This window comes from Papio anubis, chromosome 4 (genome assembly GCF_008728515.1).
Source record: "Papio anubis isolate 15944 chromosome 4, Panubis1.0, whole genome shotgun sequence".
In the NCBI taxonomy this organism is placed as follows: Eukaryota; Metazoa; Chordata; class Mammalia; order Primates; family Cercopithecidae; genus Papio; species Papio anubis.
The window spans coordinates 88725871-88750356 of NC_044979.1; the positions used below are offsets into that span (position 1 = coordinate 88725871).

Consider the following 24486-nt stretch of genomic DNA (forward strand, 5'->3'; position numbering starts at 1 on the left):
GGCATTTTAGAAACATGGAATTATATTAAGAGTTGGCTCTAACCATGCCCATTCCAATTCACTTTTCTTTAAAATGTAAGAATGGAGTGTCTTCTCCTCCGGCCCCTGGTTTTGAAGTGGAAAATAACATAATTGTTTTTAATTTTTATATGCATTGCCCACACTTAAAATAGTACTTCCTTCTAGAATTATACATTGTAATTCATTTTGTTCTATAACACAAGGATGTGTTGATATGAAAATTTGGAATGTTTTACTAAACTTATACTTCGGCTGAAAATGGTATCGTTGCTGTAGTAGATGACTTTATTGTTTTTATATAGTAAACTGCTGAACTGATGATAAACTATCAAGTAGGGAAAGGAAGTTTTGGAAATAGTACATATTTCCTGGCAGTTTGGAAATGGTACATATTTCTCACAGAGATTCTACATATGTGGTGATTTTGAACTGACCTTCAAAACCATTTGATTGGATTCTGTTCCAGTGAGTGTGTGCATATGTTTCATAAAATATCGCGATAAAAATTTCTAGAAGTTTTATGCTCCATTATATTATTGAGGTTTTACCCAATGAACTTTGCCTTTCTTTGAATATTACAGTCTTTCCATTTAATACTTCTGAACAAAGTGAGTTGGCTGGCTAGATTAACCTCTTAAAGTGCACAAGCCATATAAAGCTTGGCTTGGTCTAATAAGAGACTTTTCCAGCCCCACTGAAATATTTATTTTAATGGTCAGCAACACTAGAATAAGACTCAAAGATGGAAAGAGTCCAAACATAAGTGAAGGTTTTGGAAGGCCAGTATCATTTTCCACACTGAGTAAACTGCAAAGAAGGCAGAGATGAGATATGTAGCTTTGTAAATTGCCTTTTGGTATAGCAGTCAGCAGTTATATTCTAGTACCTTGATGACCTATTCAAGTCATTATAATAAAAATTAACACAATAATTATTTTTAATGGTTTAGAATGTCTCTTCCTCTCTCTCTCCCTCATTGTGTGTCTTTCAGAATATACTTGTGCATGTGTGCATTGTATACGTGAACATTATACACATTTCTGCAAATATATCATTCAGATGGCTTAGGCTTATAATGATATTTGCTCAAAATCTTATTGAAGATTGACAAACACTGGAGCATTTTTATATATCTTAGTACTCTATCTTGGTTACGTTGTTTTGACTAAACTTGTTTAAAATTATTGAAATAAACTTCTTTTAATGAATCTTATATTCATTTTCTCAGAATTGAGAAGTAATATGGCCATTGTAATTCAGGCTTTGAAGCTACACATACCACTTGAAAATTCGGGTCCTCAATCTTGAGTAATTAATTTAACCTCTCTAGGCCACGATTCACTCATCTGTCAATTGAGGATAATAATCGCACTTGATTTGCACAGTTATTTTTAGAATTCAATTAAATAATGCATGTAAAGCACTTAGGATCATACCTAGGATTTAAGGAGTGCTTACTCTTGACTGTATGTTTGTAGTTAATAAGGAAATTTTATTTATTTCTATTATACCAAAACTAAATCTCTTTTTTGTAGAAGGTCTTTTTAATGTCTTACATTCTTCTACCTTTATTAATAAAACAACTAAACTAAGAAAAAAGTGAGCAATATTTTCTTTTTAAGCTATGGGCAACTCGCAAGGCTATTGTCAAAATGAGGGTAAAGTTATTTGCTAATTTTGCATATTCTCTGGCATTTCAGAGCTCACTATGGTATCCAAAGAAGCAGCAGGCTGCATGCCTATAGTCCTAGTGACTCAGGAGTCTGAGGAGGGAGGATTGCTTGGCCCAGGAATTTGAGTCCAACCTGGGCAACATAGGGAGACCCCGTCTCTTAAAAAATAAAATAAAAAAGGGAACAGCAGGCTTGTTTTTGTTGTTCATGGTAGGAGGAAGTCTGATTGATGTTCTGTACTCACTAGGGCCAGAGTTTTAATTTCTGCTATTAATTTCATTTTAAAATTAGCAAACTTTAGTTTTAAGAAAAGTTTTATATTTACAGAAAAATCAAACAGATATTGTTGAGTTCCCCTATTGTTGCCCCCTCCTAACCCCTAGGTTTCTGCTTTTTAAATATCTTGCATCAGTGTGGTACATTTGTTGCAGTTAAAGAACAACTATAGATACATTATTGTTAATGCAGTCCATCGTTTATATTAAGGTTTACTCTGTGTTGTAAGATTCTATGAGATTTAACAAATGCATCATATCATGTCATATATTCACAATTACAGAACAATATAGAATAGTTTTACCACCCTAAAAATCTCCTGTGTCCCACCTATTCATCCTTCCCCCACCCAACCTTTGGTAACCGCTAATTTTTTATTGTCTCTGTAGTTTAGCCTTCTGCAGAATGTCATAAAGCTACAATATGTGGCCTTTTCAAACTGGCTTCTTTTATTTGGCAATATGCATTTAAGATTCTTCCATGTATTTTGGTAGCTTGAAGCTTTTTTTGTTACTGAATAATATTCCATTGTATGGCTGAACCACTGTTTATCCATTTACCTCTTGAAGGACATTTTTGTTGCTTCCAAATTTTGGGGATTATGAATAAGATGCTATAAACATTCATATGCAGTCTTTGTATGGACATGTTTTCAACTCAATGGGATAAATACCTAGGACTGCATTAACTGGATTATATGGTAAGACTTGATGTTAAAAAAAGAACAACAAACAACAAAAAACTGTCAAACTGTCTTCCAAAGTGGCTGTACCATTTTGCTTGCCCACCAGCAATACAACAGAGTTCCTGTTGCTCTACATACTTGTTAGCACTTTGTATTTTCAGTTTTTTTTCCAATTTTAGCCATTCTAATAGGTATGTAGTGGTTTCTCATCGCAGTTTTAATTTGTAATTCCGTAATGAGAAGTGGTGCTGAGCATCTTTTCATATGTCATTTGCTATCTCTATATCATCTTTGGTGATGTCTTTTTAGATATTTTACATTTCTAAAATTGTGTTGTTTTCTTATTGAGATTTAATAATTATTTGTGTATTTTGGGCACAAATTCTTTATTTGCTATTTGTCTTACAAATATTTTTCCTCAATCGGTGGTTTATCTTTTAATTCTTGTATCATTGTCTTTCACAGAGCAGAAGATTCTAATTTTATTAAACATCAGTATTTCCTTTCACGGACCATGCTTTTAGTTTTATATCCAAAAATTTGTTGCCAAACCCAGGGTTAACTAGATTTTTTCCTATGTTTTCTTCTAGAAGTTTTACAATATTTCATTTAGATCTATAATTCATTTTGAGTTACTTTCAATGAAAAGGATAAGGTCCTTGTCTAGATTCATTGTTTTGCATATCGATATCCAATTTTGCTACAACATTTGTTGAAGAGACTATCATCCTTTCTCCAAAGAATTGTCTTAGCTTCTTTGTCAAAGATCAGTTGACTATATTTGTGTAGGTTTATTTCTGTACTCTCTATTCTATTTCACTTGTCTACTTGTCTATTCTTTTGCCAATGCCACACTGTCCTGATTACTGTAACTTCATAGTAATTCTACAAGTAGGGTACTTTCAGTCCTCTTAACTCTTCTTCCATATTGTGTGGGCTATCCTGAGTCTTTTCCCTCTGGGTATAAGCTTTAGAATCTGTTTGTTGATAACCATGAAATAACTTACTGGGATTTTGTTTTGTTTTGTTTTGAGAAAGGGTCTCACTCTGTGTCCCAGGCTGCAGTGCAGTTGTGCAGTCTCCTGGGCTCAAGTGATCTCCCCGCCTCAGCCTCCTGAGTTGCTTGGGAGCATAGGCACATACCAACACGCCTGACTAATTTTTGTATTTTTTGTAGAGATAGGGTTTTGCTATGTTGACCAAGTTACTTAGTGGGATTTAAACTGGGATTATGCTGCATCTAAAGATCAAGGTGAGAATAGTCATCTGAACAATACTGAGTTTCTCTATCCATGAATATGAATAATTCTTTTATTTAGATTTTCTTTGATTTCTTTCATCAAAGTTTTCTAGTTTTTCTCATTTACATCCTCTACATAATTTATTAGATTTATACTTTCCTACTTTTTTTGGTATTAATGTAAATGTTACTGTGTTTTAAATTTCAAATTCAAATGGTTCGTTGCTGGCACGTAGGAAAGCAGTTGACTTTTGTATATTAACTTTCTATCTTGCAAATTGGTGTAACAGCTTATTCATTGCCGGAGCTTTTTGTTGTTATTGATTCTTCGGGATTTTCTCCATAGACGATGTGATTTGTGGACAAAAACTTTACTTTATTTCTTCATTCCCAATCTGTATGCCTTTTTTTTTTTTCTTTTTTATGTCTTATTGCACTAGCTAGGACATTCAAAATGATGTTGAGATGTCGAGTAGGAGAAGTAAAAGGGGACATCCTTACCTTGTTCCCAATGTCAGGGGAAAACATTTTGTTTCTCACCATCAAGTGGGATATTAGCTGTTGATTTTGTGTTTGTGTTGTCAAATTCAAGAGTTCCCTCTATTCCTAATTTTCGAGAGTCCTCACAAATTATGTTGGGTTTTGTCAAGTCCCTTTTCTGTATCAACTGATACAATCATACGATTTTTAAAAAAGCCATTTGATGTAATGGTTTACATTAGCCAATTTTCAAATAGTGAACCAGCCTCATATACCAGAAAATCCTACTAGCTTGTGTTGTACAACACTTTTTGTACATCATTGGATTTGATTTGCTAGTATTTTGTGGAAGATTTTTAAATATATATTCAGGAGAGATAATTGATCAATGCATATCTATTCCTATATAATGTCTATATCTGATTTTGGCAGTATGGTAATGCTGTCCTCATAGAATGAGTTAGTAAGTAGTCCTATTTTCTGGAAGAGATTAGAGTATTGATACCATTTACACTTTAAGTATTTGGTAAAATTTACTAGTGAAACCATTTGGACCTGGCGCTTTATTTTTTGGAAGGTTATTAATTATTGATTCATTCTCTTCCATTAGATATAGGCCTATTTAGATTATCTCTTTCTCCACATGTGAGTTTTAGTAATTTGTGTTTTTCAAATAATTCATTCATTTGAGTTTTCAAACTTGTTAGTAGAGAGTTATTCATAATATTGCTTTATTATCCTTTTAACATCCACAGCATCAATAGCTATGATATGACCCTCTTTTATTTCTGATATTAGTTACTGGTTTCTTCTCTCTTACGTCTTTTTTCCTGACAGTCTGACTGTAGTTTCATCAGTTGATCTTTGAAAGGACCAGTTTTTTGTTTTGTTGAGTTTTCTCTATTGATTTCGTGGTTATAATCATTTTGATTTTCCTGTTAATTTTTACTTTTTTTTCTGCCTACTTTAAGCTTAGATTGTTATTTTTCCTCTATTTTTTTAAAGTGGAAGCTCAGATTATTCGATTTTTGTCTTTTCTTCTAATATATACAGAATGCTATAAATTTGCCTCTAGGCACTGCTTTTACAGCATCCCATAGATTTTGATATGTTGTATTTTCATTTTCATTTAGTTGAAAATATTTTGAAATTTATCCTGAGAGTTCTTCTTTAAGTCATGTTTTATTTAGCGTTATATTATTTAATCTCTAATTACTTGAGTATTTGCTAGCTGTCTTTCTGTTATTTATTTTAAGCTTTCTGTTATTGATTTCTATTGTGGCCTGAGTATGTACTGCATACACATTCTGTTCCTTTAGATTTGTTGAAGTACATCTTATGCCTCAGAATATATTCTGTTTTGGTCAGAAGTACTAAAGTCTCCAACCATAATAGGTTTGTCTGTTTGTCCTTCCAGTTCTGACAGGTTTTGCTTATGTATTTTGATGTGACATTATTAGGAGCATACATATTAAGGATTGTTATATCTTCTTGGAGAACTGACTGTTTTATCAATATGTAACAAACACCCCTTTTATCTTCAGTAATCTTCTTTGCTTTGAAATCTGCTCTGTCTGAAATTAATATAGCTTTTCCAACATCCTTCTGTTTAGTGTGAACATGTTATATCTTTCTCCATTGCTTACTTTTGATGTGTGACTTATATTTAAAGAGGGTTTCTTTTAGGCAATATGTAGTTAGGTCTTGTTTTTTAAATTTACTGACAGCCTCTCTTTGTGTATTGAGGCAATTCACATTTAAAATGATTATTAATATAGTTAGATTAATACCTACAATGTTTGTAACTGGTTTTTTCATTATATTTACTTGTTTTTTAAAAATGTTCACTTCTTTCTCTGACTCCTCTGGTGTTGAGAACTTCATATAATTCAATGCTCTCTACTCTCTATACATATCAATTGTACCTCTTTTAAAAATATGTTTCAGTGGTTTCTCTAGAGTTTGATAAATACGTTTATAGTGAATCCATGTCCACTTTCAAATAACAGTATACCACTTTACATGTAGGTACCTTATAAAAGTGTATTTCTAATCCCTCCCTTTTATTCTTTATATTGCTGTTATTTATTTCTGTTTTCCAAAAGCTACAATTATCCAGTATTTTGTTCCTATTATTATTGTGCACAGTTAACTATTAGATCAATTGATAATGAAGATAAAAGATTTTCTTTTTCTTTCATATGCTCCTTCCTTTATATAGATCTGACTTTCTGACCTATATCCTTTTCCTCCTCACTGAAAAACTTTTAACATTTCTTGTATGGCAGGCCTACAGGCAATAAATGTCCTTAGTTTTTATTTGTCCAAGAAAGTGCTTTATTTCTCCTTCTTGTCTGGGATAATTTGTGTTCTTTTTTAAAATTTTTTTGGCAACATTTTGTACTTCACTATACTTTCTTTTTTATTCTACAGCTTATGACAGGACATCTTATCTAATTCTTATCCTTGTTGCTCAATAGATAAGGTTTTTTCTTTTTTTCTATGGTTTCTTTGAAGATCTCTTTATCTTTTATCTTCTGCAATTTGAACATGATATGCCGAGATGTTGAGTTTTGGTTTTTATATTGCTTCATATTCTCTGAGATTCCTGTATGTATGGATTGGTGTCTGGATTAATTTTAGATAATTCCCAGCCATTATTATGTCAAATATTTATTCTTTCTTTCTTGTTATTTTGCTATTCCCATTAGGAATATGTTATACCTTTTGCAATTTTCTTAGAGTTTTGGGGAATTCTGTTCCATTTAAAATTTTTTTTTTCCTTTCTTTCTAGGAAGTTTCTATTGACATATCTTCAAAGTTATTGATTCCTTCCTTAGCTGTGTCCAGTCTACTGATGAGCTCATTAAGACTTTTTTAAAAAATTATTTCTACTAATGTGCTTTTGATCTCCAGCATTCTCTTTTCAATCTTTCCTAGTTTCCATCTCTCTGTTTACATTATCCATCTGTTGTTGCCAGTTGCCAACTTTCCATTAGAACCCTTAACATATTACTCTTAGTTCCTTTAAGTTCCCTTTCTGTTAATTCCAATATCTGTGTCATAACTGAGTCTGGTCTGATGTTTGCTTTGTCTCTTCAGATTATTTTTCTTGCCTTTTAGGATGCTTTATAATTTTTTGTTAAAAGCTTGACGTGATATGTTGGACAATATAAATTGAGTAATTTTGGTGTGAGGTTTTATGTTAATCTGACTGGAGCTGGGCTTTGTTTAATATCTGTTGTAGTGATAAATGTGAGAGTCTTCAGTTTCCTCTAGTTTCCTTTGATTTTTTTCATTCTCCTATGGCTTTGGGGTTTCCCTAAGAGCTCCTTCTCAAATAGAATTTGTGTCCTGCAGCTCCCTCAGTTTTAATTCACTATTATAATAGCAGAACCTGGTTGATGTGGTGGTAAGGTGTTGGACAGGAGAAATGTTCTATAACCTTATGACTAAATTTCATTTTTTTAAGTGGGCCTGAGTTTGTGTGCTGTGATCCCTTGAACTACTTCTTAGGCTGTTTCCTCCCCTTAAGTAAGATAGGAAAGCTAGAGGAGGCTGAGATTTACTAGTTGCATTTTCCCTTGGGTCAGATAAGGCTCTGTGAAATATTTTCCCTTGGAGAGTAGGCTTTCGTTTATGAAGAATCCTTTGTGTGTATTTCAAAATTGTTACTTTTTCATTAGACAAGTGTTACAAAATGGTTACTTTTCTTCCCTCTCCCACTACTACTCCCTACCTTCACTTAAACAGAAAGGGATTTTTTTCTCATATATTCACTGAGAGAAACTGGTTGGGTTCCTGGAAGTAAAACCCATGAAAATGTAGTATTCCTCTGAGATGGGGCCCCTGGATTTTTTTTTTTTTTTAACAGAATTTTGCTCTGTCACCCAGGCTGGAGTGCAGTGGCATGATCTCAGCTCACTGCAAGCTCCACCTCCAGGGTTCATGCTATTCTCCTGCCTCAGCCTCCCGAGTAGCTGGGACTACAGGCGCCCACCACCACTCCTGGCTAATTTTTTTGTATTTTTAGTAGAGATGGGATTTCACCACGTTAGCCAGGATGGTCTCCATCTCCTGACCTCGTGATCCACCCACCTCGGCCTCCCAAAGTGCTGGGATTACAGGAGTGAGCCACTGCACCCAGCTGCCCCTGGAGTTTTTAACTCTCAAGCTGGTTCACATTCAGCCTCCAGCGATTCATGCCTTCAACAACTCATTAAAGTTACCATTTAAATATTTATTTGTTACTGACTCCAGTGGCTTTTGCTCCCTGTAAGCTGAGCTCAGCTGTGATTTTCTGTATTTTCCTGTTTCTCCAGATTTTAGCATGCAATTTGCCCTGAAACCTTAATTCTCTGATAGATCTAAGAAAATAATCTTAAATTTTATTTTGTTCAGCTTTTTACTTGTGGTGAGGTTGGGAGTGAAGATTCCCCAGTTCTTCACATGTTGAAAATGAAACCAGAAGACTACCACTTACTTTTAAATCTGTAAAGGATTAAAAATACTTTTTAAAACTCAACTTTTTCATTTTTTGAGGTGACAGATTCATATTTGAGCAATATTATTCTTAAAAATTAATGATTTTTTTTTTTGAAGATTAACATCAGTGCCCAGCTTGCTCATGATTAACAAGTCCATGTGCTAAAAACTGAGAGAGAGAAAATTAGGTTGAAATTATTTTATTTTAAGTCACATTTTGTAAGCAAGACTTGGGAATTATGAGGACTTTTTGTCGATTTTTATGTTACTGTTTTCATAACATTAAACCATTTAGTAAGGTATGAAAATCAAACCAATTTTTAACCCTTATCAAATGAGAAAAATTTAGCTTCTTTTCAAAATAAGATTCACTTTTAAAATAATATTATTTTACTAAATAATAATTTACTTTTTAATAGTCTTTTTGATGTAATCATTTAGATTATGAAAAGTTAGCAATTTTAAAAGAACATATTTAGTTGATTTTAAGATGCTCACTTTTTAAACAAACATCTGAAATCTGAATTGCTCTAATGGATATTTATAGTTTAGCAGTGCTTTCTGGTGGCAGGGAGTTAGTGGTATACAAGGTAATTGTAAATGTTGTAATTGATTAATTACTGTAGTATTTATCCAACAATTAAATGGTCCAGAATACTAAGATTCCTCATGACAAAGAAATAATATAAATTTATAATTTATACTTTTTTATTTTAAAATAACAAACATACTATAAATCAATAATCCTAAAAATTTTTGATGAAAAAGTTAAGTATGTTAGTTTTGAATCAATGAACAAAATGATTTAAATTTCACAGTTCAGTAAATGAGAAGCTGGTTTCATTGATTGCATATGCAATTTATATGAAAGTAGTTGGGGCTAAGAGCAAGTATCAAATGACAATTGTGTGATAATGAATCAGCCTTGAAAGAACTTCGAAAATGTAACTCAAATATTTTACTTGCGGAAAAGCTAATGTAGCCTGGAAAGACAAAGCATGGAAAATAATTTCATGGCTTGGCATTAGATGAACAAGGCTGAGAATTCTAGCTTGGCACTGTTGATAGCTGTGTGACCTGCACATAGTGCAGATTTCTCTGAGCCTCAGTTTCTTCAAATGGCAAATATGGAAAAATTTGCCTTCCAGTGTTATTGTAAGAAAAAATATACTGCCCAGCACAGTGCCTGACATAAGTCTCAGCACATATTGCCAGTATGAATTATTAAGAATAATAGTATAGAATTAATGGTAGAAAATATTAGTAGTAGCCATATAATGTAATTATTGAAGAATTAGAATGACAAAAGGAGACTTAATTTTTAGTCTTAACCCTGTCACTAATACATGACTATGAGCATAGTGCTCCATGATGTTAGATTTCAGTTTTTTCAATTAAGTGCAAATGGACCAGATGATTCCTAAGATTGTATATGAAACTAAGAAGGAGATATATAATTGTGTTTCATAAGGAGGTGAGATAAAAATATATTAATGATTTGAAGAATGTATAAGAAATAAATGACCGTGCTTTTGCCCAGTTGTATCTCAAATTAATCATAATTGGTAACTATAGAAAAGTCTAATGACATATTTTTCACTCCTCATAAAATGCTCATTTAGAACAGGCAGGACATTTTAGATAAGATTGGAATGAGAAATTGGCAAAAAATAATAATTAAGACTTTAAAAGCATTTAGCCATCTGTTGTATAATCATGAGACTGATTGAAAAATGATTCCTAATTTATAATATTCACAACTATTGAACTGAGAACACTAAGGAAATATTTCATGCAAATATACGCATTTGTATGTCTTTAGACTTACCTAATGAAATAAATTAAGAGATATAAAATAAATGATGAAACATTTAAGATCGTATTTTCCTTAAATTTTCAGCCTCTAACTCAGTTACTTTAAAATGGAAGTGTTCTTTATGGCAAAGAAATTGGAGAGAGGAGTGGGAGGGGAGGGGGACTTGGTTAAGGACTATCTTATTATTCAAAGCAGCACATAATAACAGTTTGTCGTGACGTATCAGATTTTTTATCAAGTGACTTTGTTTTACTTTATGTCTACCAGCCTCCTCTTTTGTAGAATTATTTGCTTTTTATCCTCTTATTTTCATTTTAATATTCATATTGATTTCTCCATTATTTTCCACATATTCACATACAAGATAAATTCAAAAGGTATTTTTCATAGAACTTTATTCTGACACTTCCCTTATCTGTATTCTCATATCATTGTAATTTTTGCTATAAAAGCTGGTAATTTTGTTAATTATGAGATATTAAATTTTATAATGTTGTTTTTATCCTGTTCATCCCAATTAGATGATAAAAATGTCTATAAAGATAATGCTTGTAACATCTTCCTTCTTTATTTGACAAACCACACTTTGTGCTGGGCCTAGACATAAATATTAAATAAACCAGAATAAGTAAAAAAAGATTTCTGACATTAAGGAGCTCACAGTCTTCACAGTGAGGACATATAATAGGTTCTTAATAGGTTGACTGATACTTTATTTAATTCAGCAGTTGAACAGTTGAACCACCTTACTTCTTGAGGAACTACTATTTCATATTTTCAGATTATAGGCATTCTTGAATGAAAGCAAAATCCAAGCCACCCAAGGAATATAGCTGGGAAAAGGCATTAAGATGTTACTTTTATTTTAAGTTGTAAGCCTTCAGTTTCTTTATTTCAAAATGGGTATTTTAATGTCATTATATATATTTTAAAGTAGGTAACACAGAAGTAATGAAGAGAAATTCTTGGAGAAAATGTATTAGCCTATTGTAGCTGTACATATGTGGTTCTTTGAAAATAGCATAGACCAGCACTGCCAAATATAATTTGATGGAAGAGTTCTATATTGGCATTGTTCAATTCAGTAGCCACTAGCTGCATGTTGCCACTTGAAATTGAACACTTGAAATGTGGCTAGTATGACTTAGGAGCTAAATTTTTGCTAACTAATTTGTTAGCTCATAACTAATTTTGTAAACTAATTCATCTGAATTTAATTTTAAAATGCCACCTGTGTCTAGTGACTATCATGTAGTACAGCACAAGTATACACCAAGACAAGCACATGTGTGGCATAAGCATCATGATGAAACCCTTCCAGTGTCCAAGCCAGAGTTTACTAACCAGTCACAGCAAACTCTTCCCTCCAAGTTTGAACACAAGCCTTAGTAAAAGCATTCTAAGTCACATCACCTATAGAAGATCTAATGTCTAAACAGACTTATATTTTCAGAACTCATTAATTTTTAAGAAGCAAGAACCAAATACAAATTAGTTTGCTTTAAAAAGTGGGAGGTGTTTGGAGGGAGTCATTTAAATGAATTTTCCTATTGTCCAGGTGCTTAGATAATGTTATTAATTCAGTGTGTTTAAACTTTGTTATTAGAAGTATGAGTTCCAGTCTTGCCTTTTCTGGGCTTTATGTGCAGTAATGCTCCCTCCAAATTCTGACGACAATAACCCAGAGCAAGCCTAGGCTCGCCTCTTCACAGTTTAACAACAATGGCAAAAACAAGCACTCTTTCCCTGGTCATTCTGATAAATTCCCAGGACCATCTCATTCGAACAGCTTATCTCACTTGCCCCTTACAGAAGTTTAGATGGAGTTTGCAGTTTACCTCTCAAATAACCTGGACTGAGAGCAAAACCTTAACCAGCATTCATCCATCTAATGGGCAGCTTTGATGTGTAAAATTTTCTGTTTATAGAGTTTTGTGTGGATTTTCACAAATGCACTTGGCCTTTCCTCAGTGGACTTTTCAAATCTAAATTGTCTACCCTTTCTTCAAAAGCCATTTTAAGCACTTCAACTCAAAGGAAACTTTTCCCAGTCCTCTATGTTTTCTGCCCCAAAACAGTGATGTTGAAATGTTACAATTCGGTTCCTTAATTTGCCTTTGCTGCTATTCTATTCCCATGTACACATTGCGCCTCCATAATAATCAAGTTTACTCAGAAACAGGATTTGTGTTTTATTTTGGGGGCCTCAACAGTGCAGATAATATATATTCTTTCCTGTTACATTCTTTCCTGTTTATTTTAAAACTGCTGCTAACAGCACAATAGAGTCATGTCAAATCCTTTATTTTTGAAACATTATAATAGGTGATCATGTAAGATTTATGAGATGAATGCTGTATTTTCCAGAGAAATGCATTGAGACCTTTGTAATGTAAATCATGTTTGGAGAATAAAGAATGTAATAGCAAGAAGAGCATAATAATTTTTTACATGATAATGATGTTTTACCTGCTTTAGACACCACACTGTGTTTTTCCATAGTAAAACACTGATAAGGGAGCAGCAAATTACTTTGGGGTATTATTTGGTCAGGAATAAATAAGTAATCAATGGATTCTAGATCACAACTAGCAAGAATAATATACATTTGTTCAATAATAATTTTGAAGAAAATTAATGTTAACAGACTTATATAGTAGAATAGATAACTTTGGTCACTATGTGCTAGATCCATTTTAGGCATCTTACCTATATCTTATTAATGCCATACAATAATCCTAGAAGTAGATATTGTTATTTCTCACCAGTTTCATAGATGAGAGAACACAGAGAGGTTTACTAACTTTCCTCAGTTCTCATTTTCTTTATTATGGCAGTATGTACAATGCCAGGTTTGAGGACAGCGAGTTTTATTTCAGAATCTAGTCTCTTAACCCTTACCACCTATTCTTTGAACAAGAATAAGTTATATCTATTATCATTGAAAATGGCAATTTTGCTAAAATTAAAATACCATGTTGCATCTATTCTAATAAAAGTAGTGACTTATAACAATTTAGGTTGTGTCATTTCTAAGTTAACTTCAGTCCAATGATGAATAAAGTTCAAAATCCTTTTAGAAATAGCATATGTTTGGTATATTCTTTTAAAAACAATGATGAGAGATATTTTCAATGGAAAACAAATTATTTAAAACCAAAGATTGATGTTTTCTTCCTGCATCTAAATATTTAACAAGTTTTTCAAATAATAAACTATTTCAAAAGTAAAATCTATTTCAAGTTGGGCTTTCCAAATATGTTTGTCATAAACAAACTTTCAGAACGAATTTGCTGATTATTGACAGAATTCTGAGAAATTGTAAATGTGATAGTAGTACCAAAATGTGTTAATTTGCTAATTCTATAAAGGAAAATACTATTTTTCAAATCTCCTAGATTTTTTAAGGAAGATAGATAGGCCCATAAATAATAGACATACTTTAGTTATATGTGTTTAAATATTCCATATAGAGGCTATTACAAATTATCATTCATTTGTAGTACAGTTATAAGAAAAAAAGAATATGTCTCCAGTTTTTATGAAATGTTTTTTAAAGACACATCGATTGTGTTTGCCATTACCACTACATATACATATGTAGAAAATCATTTCCCTTTGAATTTATTACTAGGATAATATTTATCTTTTTTAAGAATTAATATACTTATTGTTATTACAGTGATGTTATGAGTCCTCTAGAAGTGAAAGATGACTGTCAGATAGAGAGGGAATGGGGAAGGGCAGAGGATATGCATATTAATATTAGAGAATTAGAGAACTGAGAAGTCTCACTGAGGACTCCAGGGTAGGAAAAGAAGATGAGTAGACACAGAATTCAGTGATGAAGAACTCTGTGATACAGAAGGCAGGAAGTGGAATAAAATGTTGGCTATTTCATAGATAAGCATTGGAAACATCTTAATTCCTTTCTCTCATTTAAAATAAATAAATTAGATAATCCAGAGGTGGTATTGAGTAAATCCTAGAGATGAATGACATGAGACCACAGGAAAATATTTAATCAGAAAGAGAATGGAGAAGCTGCCACATGAAGAAAGACCATGACTGTTAAGGTCTCATGTCTTTTTTAAGGGCAGATACTAAGAGGAGAATGTGAAAGACAAAAATCAGGAAGTTTATGTTTATAGAAAGTTTTTGAGTTTTAAAACTAGATGTTAAAGTTTGAAACTTTAGGCTGACTAGCAGGAAATAATTTTTAAATTTTGTTGGAAGAAATTATATTAAAGTGTATAGTCTAAGAAGTTGTACATGTTTATAATTAGATATATAAATATACCTAATAATTAGATATATTTAAATATTATTACATATATTAAATATATAAAGTAATTATAATTATTTTTATAAGACTTAATAATATAAATATCTTTATATATAAATATAATAGATATATTTATAATAGACTGAATACAGTCAGTCTGTTACTTCATAGAATAAAGATTAGAAGGGACTGAATATATTGGGAAGAACAGTCTATTAGTTTTGTCATTTTTTTTTTAGAGTTTCATTAGCAATCTTCATAGCAATCTTCTAATTCAAGCTGTTCCAAAGAAGGAGGTCGTTTTCAAAGTTGTCTCTTTTAATTTTGGGAAACGAGACAGGAGAGAAGAAAAAGGAGGAGAGCAAATTTTTACTCAGCACTTAACACTGGGCTGGAAGTTGTGGTCACTCTGAGCACATAGAGTAGATTAAGGGACATTTTTGCTTTCAAGGAGCTCAGAGTCTGATTTTAAGAGATTTTTCTCAACCACCCCTAATGTAAGCATCTTCTGAATTTTATAATGCTTACACTCAAAATCTCTCCCTCTCCTAAACAATGAATTAGAAAGAAATGAAAATTCATTGAAATTTACTGCTATGTGTTGTGGCTATAATTTTTTTCTTTTTCCTTTTGTTGTCAAACTGTGAGCCTATTTTATCATTACCTATATGATTGAGTTTAGAATAACTTTTATTGAGCATTTATTCTAAAGTAGTTATTATGCTAGGTTATGATGTTATAGAAATGTGTATCATCTGATTCAGCTTTTGGTCTCTTCTAAATCAGTGTTCTGAAACAATACCAGGGACTCCCAAATCCTGAAATCAGTACATTTTTCTCAGGCTTCCTTTTTCTCTGTGACTTTTGACCCCATTGTCCAACCCATGCTCCTTAAAATTTTAACCTCATGAGCTGCCCTTTCATTCATCTGCTTTACCTCTCTATTTTCACCACCACATCCTTTAAATATGAAGCTCGTGAAACCTGAGGTTCCTAAAGCTGCATTGTCTCTTCTGTTGTTTTAACTTTTCTATTTGAATTGTCACCCTCTTAAAGACTTTGATCATACTTGTTATTCATACTAACCAGTAGTCGTTTCTGATGGTAGGGTTTAACCCAGCTTTCTCATCTATAAAATGAAAAGGTTGATCAGGACTGCCTTCATTCTTTTCCTCTAAGTTCTTATATTTGGGATCTAACTCCACATCTCTGAACTTCAGCCCTTCCATAGACTTCAGGCTAACATTTCCAAGATATCTTGTAACTATTTAAATGTAACAGATTTGGAAGTTGACCTTTCAATCCTCCACAACTCAAGACTTCCTACTCCTGAGTTTCTCAATTCTGCCAGTGCCTCTCTCCCAAACATGCAAACTTGACTTTTGGGTTCAGTTCTGTCTCTGTCGTCTTCTCTGTTCTTTTGTCCACTCTATCACCAAATTATGTCTTTTCCCCCACCTACTTTTTCTCTTTTTTAAAGTAGGAAACATCTTTTCAGATATATTTTTTTTCTTCCATAATGCCTAGTGTAAACCTTGCACAGAGTAAGTGCTTGGTAAATATTTGTTGAATGGAGTCTCTCTCCTTCTCTTCTTGTCTGATGCTTAGTACTTGTTAAGAAATGGTGAATCATAATTAAAGCCAACAAAATGTGAATCAGAGCAACATTCTCTTTTTCTTCAACCCATCTTAAGTACAACATTTTTTCTACCCATCATAAGTACAACATTTAAACCATCTGAAATAGAATAAACTGGTTAGAAAAATAGTGGTGTTCTTTGAGCCCCTCCAGAATCTGAATTCAGTGAAAATCTGTTCAAACCATAATTCTAATTAAAGGTTTTAGCTGCCAAATAATATGTTCTGGTTAAAGCCAAGTTAGTATTATGGAGTGTTTCATGAATAACAGCACAAGCTTTAAACTTGCTGTTGATTTTCTCATGGGAAACTCAAGTAAAGGAGAATGATACCTCCCTGTTGACTTTAACTTTTAGAAATGCAAAGCATGCTGAAATTGTACATAATTCTCTTCTAAAGAAAAGGAAATAGCATTTCAATGGTTTTCCTCAGTGTCTTACTGAGTTATGGTGGGGCACAATTATGTCTGTTAAATTGATTTACCAGATGGAAGGTTACATTTTATATTCAGCTGATTAAGTTGTAACAGACTGGAATTGTATCTCATACTATAAAGGTCATATATAAAATTAAAAAATATTTTCATTAACTATTTTGAAGCAGTTAAAAGGTTTAAACTTGTTCCCCCTCCTCTTTTACTTACATTAAACTAAAAATGAAGTTGTTCTTAGAAATAGGCCTATCACAGAGTTAGTATTTGGCTTAATAATATCTCAAATGGAATCTATAAAACAACAGCAACAAAAAAAGAGAAATATTTCCACTCAAGTTTTGGAAATTGCTTATCTTGGCCATTTAATGTATTCTTAGTATTTTATGGTTAAATTAAATGATCCTTTATATATTTATACCCTATAAAACTTTTACAGAAAGATTTAAAAGAAATAAGTCATACCTTTTGTCTTTTTTTCTCTTTTGGATCTTCTGCAAATAAACAAATACATTAATAAAACCTTTACCATAGAAAATTAAATGTGGCAAAATGCTAAGTATTAAGTAAATTGTTGTCCTGGCATTTTTGCTATGTGATCATATAGCATTAATACTACTCTTTAATATCCTACTACATTACCGAAAAATAATGCATTAAAAATACAGCCCAGTAAAATCTGATCTAGTCAGAACCAGTATTTCAGAATATTCAGACTTCCAAAATAGCACCAATCTTGGAATTCATTCAACTACTGTATTATTTTCCTGTGGATGCTATAGCAAATTACCACAAACTTAGTTGGCCTAAACCTATCTATATTTATTATTTTATAATGCTGGAGGTCAGATGTCCAAAATGGCTTTGACTGGGCTTAAATCAAGGTATCACCCTGGCGTGTTCCCTTCTGGGGACTCTGGGAGCGAATGCCTTTCCTTATTTCTTCTGGCTTCCAGAGGCTGCCTGCAAGCTGTAGCTGTGGGCCCTCCCATCCTCATGGCCACTAGGACCAACCAAGCCCTTCCCAAATGGCATTGCACTGACACTCCTCTGCCTCTCTGTTCCTTATTTTTTAAGGACCCCTTGGATAATCCAAGTTAATCTTCTTTAAATCAGTTGATTGGCAACCTTAAATCCATCTGTAACTTTGATTTCCCATTACCACCTAATGTGATATATTCACAAATTCTGGGGAATAGAACATGGACATCTTTGGAGTAGGGCATTATTGTGCCTACTCCAACTGCTTAGAGTTTTTGTTAAGATGATGTTTTCTACAGTATACTTTGACTTACTACCTCTTTACCATTTTATGTGAAATTTGTTTGAGATGCCTTTATCCAGACAGTCATCCAGAGAAAGTTGACTACATAGAAGGTGTGTAACTCATAATCTGTCTAGAAAAGGATTTCAGGGAGGCCTGAATGGATCTAGAGGTGAAAATTTTCCTTTTATATCCATTCAAAATAGGTAATAGTGTTTCCTTATAAATATATATTATAAGGAAAATTTATGATATAGTCCAGTAAAGTTATAAATGCTATTGAAGTAGAATTGAATTACCAAGAACTTTCCAAAACCATAAAGGTTGTCTAAAGGTTATAAAATCAAAACTTGCAAAGTGAAATTAATAATAACAGATGCCCAGGTAACTTGGAAGGTTCTGAAACAGGAAAAGAGCAAGAAGCAAGGTGGTATTTGAACTGGGAAGAAGACAGTCTCCTGTTGGCCAGAAGTTAGTGCTGACCCCTTGTCAGTGATGCTACCGACCCATGGTACCTGAATGTATCTGAGGGGCTGTGAAGAGTTGAATAGACTTAGAAGTTACACCTAAAGACTTGAAATTATATTGCGAGAGATAACAATTATTAGTAACAGTAATTAGACACTTAAAAAATGTGCGTGCATCTCTTTATTAAGCTGGACAATGTGATTCCCTAAAGAAATAAATAGAACCATGTTCTGTCCAGAAATCTCAGAACCACACCAGGCTCCTAGTTCCCCTTCATTTCTTCCGATACTAACTCCTGTTATTGCTTGCTGGTAAGTCTTCCCTTTCTTATCATGCCTACTATTATAGTTCATTCCCTACTTTGTTCAGTCTCCATTCCAGTTATTAACCACTGATTCCATCATACTCCTGTCCAGTCAATCCTTTGAATTTCTAAAGTTTAAATCTAGTCTTCCTACCCTCTAAAAGAGCCATTTACTGCCTCTTCTGTTATGTACAAGGCTAAAGCTCCTCCATCGCAAGCAGGATCTCTCTCTCCTCATTCCCTCTCTGACCTCTCAACTTTCCCCACTCCATGACCTCATACCCCTTTGCCCTAGCAGTACTGAAAAAATTGAAATCCCATGAACAAATCTTTCCATTTCCCATTCACACAAGCCATTCGCATCTGGTTTTCCAAATGCTCCTTACTCTTCTTAAAGTGCACTATTCACAATAGCAAAGACTTGGAATCAACCCAAATGTCCAGCAGTGACAGACTGGATTAAGAAAATGTGGCACATATACACCATGGAATACTATGCAGCCATAAAAAGGATGAGTTTGTGTCCTTTGTAGGGATATGGATGCAGCTGGAAACCATCATTCTTAGCAAACTATCACAAGAACAGAAAACCAAACACCACATGTTCTCACTCATAGGTGGGAACTGAACAATGAGATCGCTTGGACTCGGGAAGGGGAACATCACACACCGGGGCCTATCATGGGGAGGGGGGAGGGGGGAGGGATTGCATTGGGAGTTATACCTGATGTAAATGATGAGTTGATGGGTGCTGACGAGTTGATGGGTGCAGCACAGCAACATGGCACAAGTATACATATGTAACAAACCTGCACGTTATGCACATGTACCCTAGAACTTAAAGTATAATAATAATAAAAAGTAAATTTTTTTTTAAAAAGTGCCCTCTTGAATAGCTTATACTCATCTTTGAATGCTCAGATGATATATATTTTCTCTCTGTTAAGCTATACCTGGTACCTTCCTAACCACCAGGCCACCCCAAATAGTCACTTCATATTTTATGCCAAATGTATATGCCCAAATATGCCCAGGCATATCTCTGTGCATATATCTCTGTATCAAAATTACATTGTACTTAGTTGAGAAATCTTTGAGGACAATATCTATAGCCTATTTATTATTGTATCCCCAGCATCTTCAGAGAGCTCGTAATTGTCACAGAATAAATGTCTCTTATATGAGTAAATGAATATATGCACTAAAATAGGAACTAATATGCATTTATTTAGGTATTTAAAATTCTAGAAGTTATTTTGCTAAATAATTTTTAAGAATTTACTTTGCAATAACATTTTGGAGGTAAGAGACTAACTGCTTCTGGATGACTGTAACTGGGTAAATCAGAAGAAAACAAGGAAACAAAATTTTTCATGTTAGCAAATCTTATAGTTGTTATAGTCTTTTAAATATTATTTTATTTTAATTCTTGTGGAATGAAATGACCTGCTAGAGGATGATTTTGCAATTTTATGGGAATCAGCTAAAAATTTTCAGATAAACATCAGAGAAAAAAATCTAAAGTAATATATTTGAAGAAGACAATTCTATGGCATTTCAAATTATTGTAGTCAATGTATTCCATTCAGTACTTCTGAACTCTTTAAGGTCACGAATGGCTATGATTGTCCACATTTGCAGGCAAGAAAATCGAGGTGCAGAGACATTAAATAATACTTTACTCAGATGTTACAGTGGTACAGTCAAGACTGGAAAACAACTCCAGACTCTTAGGAGAGTAACAAGATGAGGTTCATGCTGAGAGAACGAATAAGTACAATAAAGTTTAGGTTTATGATGACACCCAGGATATTATCAAGGGATAGATATTACTTTTCTGGACCATGAAATCCTGACCTATAACGTTTTCTGTGAATAATTCCATGCTGTTTCCCTGTGTGTCCCTATCAAGCACTGGGCTGCACCCTAAATAGATCTCACCTACTAAAATGGCCCCACTGTCTCGTGCAGTTAGTTCACATCTATGTGTACATGTGTAGCTGTCTTATGAACTGTCTGGGTAGGAGGGACGTTAAAATGTTTTATATGCACAATAGAATTACTTTTCATGCCATTTCTATTTGAAATGGTATATAAAAGATATATCTAGTACAGTATTTTGTGTTTCTATATATATATGTGTGTGTGTGTATGTATGTAAACTTTGGAATTAGTTTATTACAGAAAGATTCATAGCAGAATAATTATACAGAATTTTAGAGTGAAAAGGACTTGTTTTTAAGAAAAAATATATACTCTATGAATTGAGATTTTCCTCAAAGTAGCATATTACTTGTGAAATACTAATTCAGAAGTATACTTTATAATAAAACTTTGAGATTCAGGTAGAAAATAAAATTTGTTTAGAAACTGGATTGAAGACTGAAACAGGTTTATAATCTAGTTCAATTTATTGAAATGATAATTCAAAATGATGCTAGATAGATTTTAAAATTTGTCTCAGGTAAATAAAATATATTTGAAAAATTAAAGCATATAAAGGAGTTAGCATATGAAGGCATTCTGGCCTGTATGAGATATGGATTTCCTTGACTCCAAAATGTAGTATTTGTGATGCTTGCCAGAAAAGAGAAATTCCTTCTGCATTCCACATATGATCTATAAGACCTCTTGCCATAACATTCAGCATCAAGAAATTCTTAGAAATTAGGGTAGTTGAGGTTCATCTAGTTCTCTTCTCAACAATATTTGAAATTCAGCCTTTTAATGTAAGTTTCCTTCATGCTTGGATGTATGCAGGGATGTATTATTCATTCAGTAACTGTTTATGGAGACCCATTGAGCCTATGTTCTTGCTAAGTACTGGAAATAGACACAAAATCAATGATTACATTATATTTCTGCTAAGCATCGAGGGCTGGAGCCATACTGCAGTGTTTTGAGGTTAGGAAGTGGTAGTGGCAAGTATAGGCTAGTTCTTTAACTTGACTATGAAAGTGCAATCACAGGAAGTAGCTAATAAGATCTATGTCTTTGGGGGCTTATTTTTATTTGAATGGGAAATATTTGAGCATGTCTACATTCTGAGAAGGAGACGGAAGGGAGAGGGAATTTGAAGATACATGTTGAATAACCTCTATGAGTGTCTCACAGATTAGCTAAAATGTGCTTGATATTTATCTTTGAAGTTTTATTTTTTATGTAGTATTCCTTCCCTCACCAGCATATTTAATCTCCATTCTTTGAATTTGTGGGCACTGTGCCATTGGACGTGGTTATTTCCTCTGCATAGAACTGCACTTCTCCCACCTTTACCTGTCAACATCTCACTGAGCCCCGGAGGATCCTCTTTCAAAGCAAATCAATTTCTGCCTTTCAGCCACAACACTCTGCTTATATCTATCACATGGCACTGATCCCAGTTAGTATATTATTCATTCTTGAGACCATGAGTACCTAGGAGAAAAAGGCTCTGTCTTTTCTCTTGGGGAGTTGCCTCAGCACTTAACATGCCCCTTTTCCTTTCCTTGATTCCTTGTTTGAATAAATAGCTAAAGGGTTTATTCCATGTAGTAGGCACTGTATAGGTACCTGAACAATGGAAATATGGCTACACAGCTTTCCAGTCTGCATGAAACTTGCAACCTTGGTTCTCAATATTATTATTCAATAGCTGTTAATCGAATGTAATTAAACAATAGAACTAATTAAATAGTAGGTTTTAATTTTAACTAGAACGTAATTAGAATTTTATAACCTACTATTAAAATTTATTTTTATACTGAATCACATTGATTATTTTTGTGTTAAAAATGATAATTTGTTAAAATGTCATACAAATTTTAGAAAGTTATTTTTTCCTGTTTGTCCTAGTATTAAAAAAACAGTAATGAGTAGTACTAAAGGTAGTTCTAAAATCCGGTGTTACTACTGAGTGGTACTGTTTTTTTTTTTTTTTTTTTTTTTTTAAATACTGGAACAAACAGGAAAAAAAAATAAGAAATTTGTGCATTCATTCATTCACTCTGTAAACTTTTACTGAGTTTCACCTGAGCCTGCTGAGTGCCAGGCACTCTTGAGGAGGAAACAGGTCTCAGCATGTAGTGCTGATCTTAGAGGGAACTGAGTGCACTGTCATGAGCTTTAGATGCTAAAGGAAAAATGCCCACCTTTCCCCTTCTAGACCATGCTCCTGTTACTTACGGCCCCGATACTGTCTTCCCATACTACTCTGCGATGCCTCCAAGGACTTGGTAGTTCTCTTTCCTATGTATGACCATTTTTTTTCTATATGTAGAGAGGTTATCATTGTTGTTTCCATCTGTGATAAACCTAAGAATAGAATTTCTATTTACATTGATAGAAGGAACTACAACTTCCCACAAAATGCACACAACGATGTACATAACAGTGCTGTCTTTCAAAGCACAACAATGTAGTACACTCAAGTGTCCAACATTGTCTTATTAAATGAAATATTGTGTATTCACATGTATGTGTGGATATATAATATATAATGTATCCTTATAATGTATTTTTAAAAGAATATATAATTGCTTGGGGAAAAACATAATAAATGCAATAATTTTAAGGAATATATAATTACCTGGGAAAAGACTCATAATATATTATTAAATGAACAAATAGGATATAATCATAAGTATAATGATTCTCAGTTTCAAATAATTTTTCCCGTAAAACACAAAGGGAACATTTTAGAGTATATACAGATTTTCCCATTCTTAAAAATCTCAGATATATATGACTTACGTAATCAGAAGCAAGCAACAAATTTTATTATAAAATTAGTACTTTTCAAAAGATAATATTGTAAATTGAGTAACATTTACCAATATAGATTTTGAAAAAGAATAATTATCTTAACAAATAGACAAAAATGTGCAATAAGAGAATGGATAGATGCAGTAGTATTTCTCAAAGATAAATAGTATTATAATGTCTTTAGGAAATTGCATTCATGTATTACCATGCGTGTAGCTAGAAATTTCCCCAAAATTATTTTTTGAAAACTTTATGTATGAATTACATACCATTAATTGGTTATAATTAGAAATAGTTACATTAGAAATTTTGCTCCTTGGTGTCAAAATATATAAAATCTAGTTCATAACATTAAAGGTTAATTTTATCCCAGCCAAAAGAGGCATACGTTGTATTATTTATTGTACTATGCTGAATAGTACTTTTGAAAATATGTACCTTTTGTATAATTATGAAACTTTTAATTAGGGTAACCTGTGTATTCTGATTAACTAGACTGGAGGATCTACTGTGTCCACAAAGTGTCTTTCATAATTGTAGTGATTACATATTTGAACAGTTTCTAGATTTCTACAGTGCCAGCCTGGGTTAGAGGAGAGACTTAGAGGAGACACTGTGCCAGGAAATCTAATCTTCATAAAGGACACAGAGTGAATGAATAGGTGATAGATTATAAGT

General features: G+C 33.0%; 1 protein-coding gene across 50 annotated transcripts in view; it reads left to right on the forward strand.

Moving 5' to 3' along the window:
• HDAC9 (histone deacetylase 9) overlaps window positions 1–24486 on the forward strand; it is a 709012-nt gene that overhangs the window by 512116 nt on the left and 172410 nt on the right. The window lies entirely within an intron of this gene.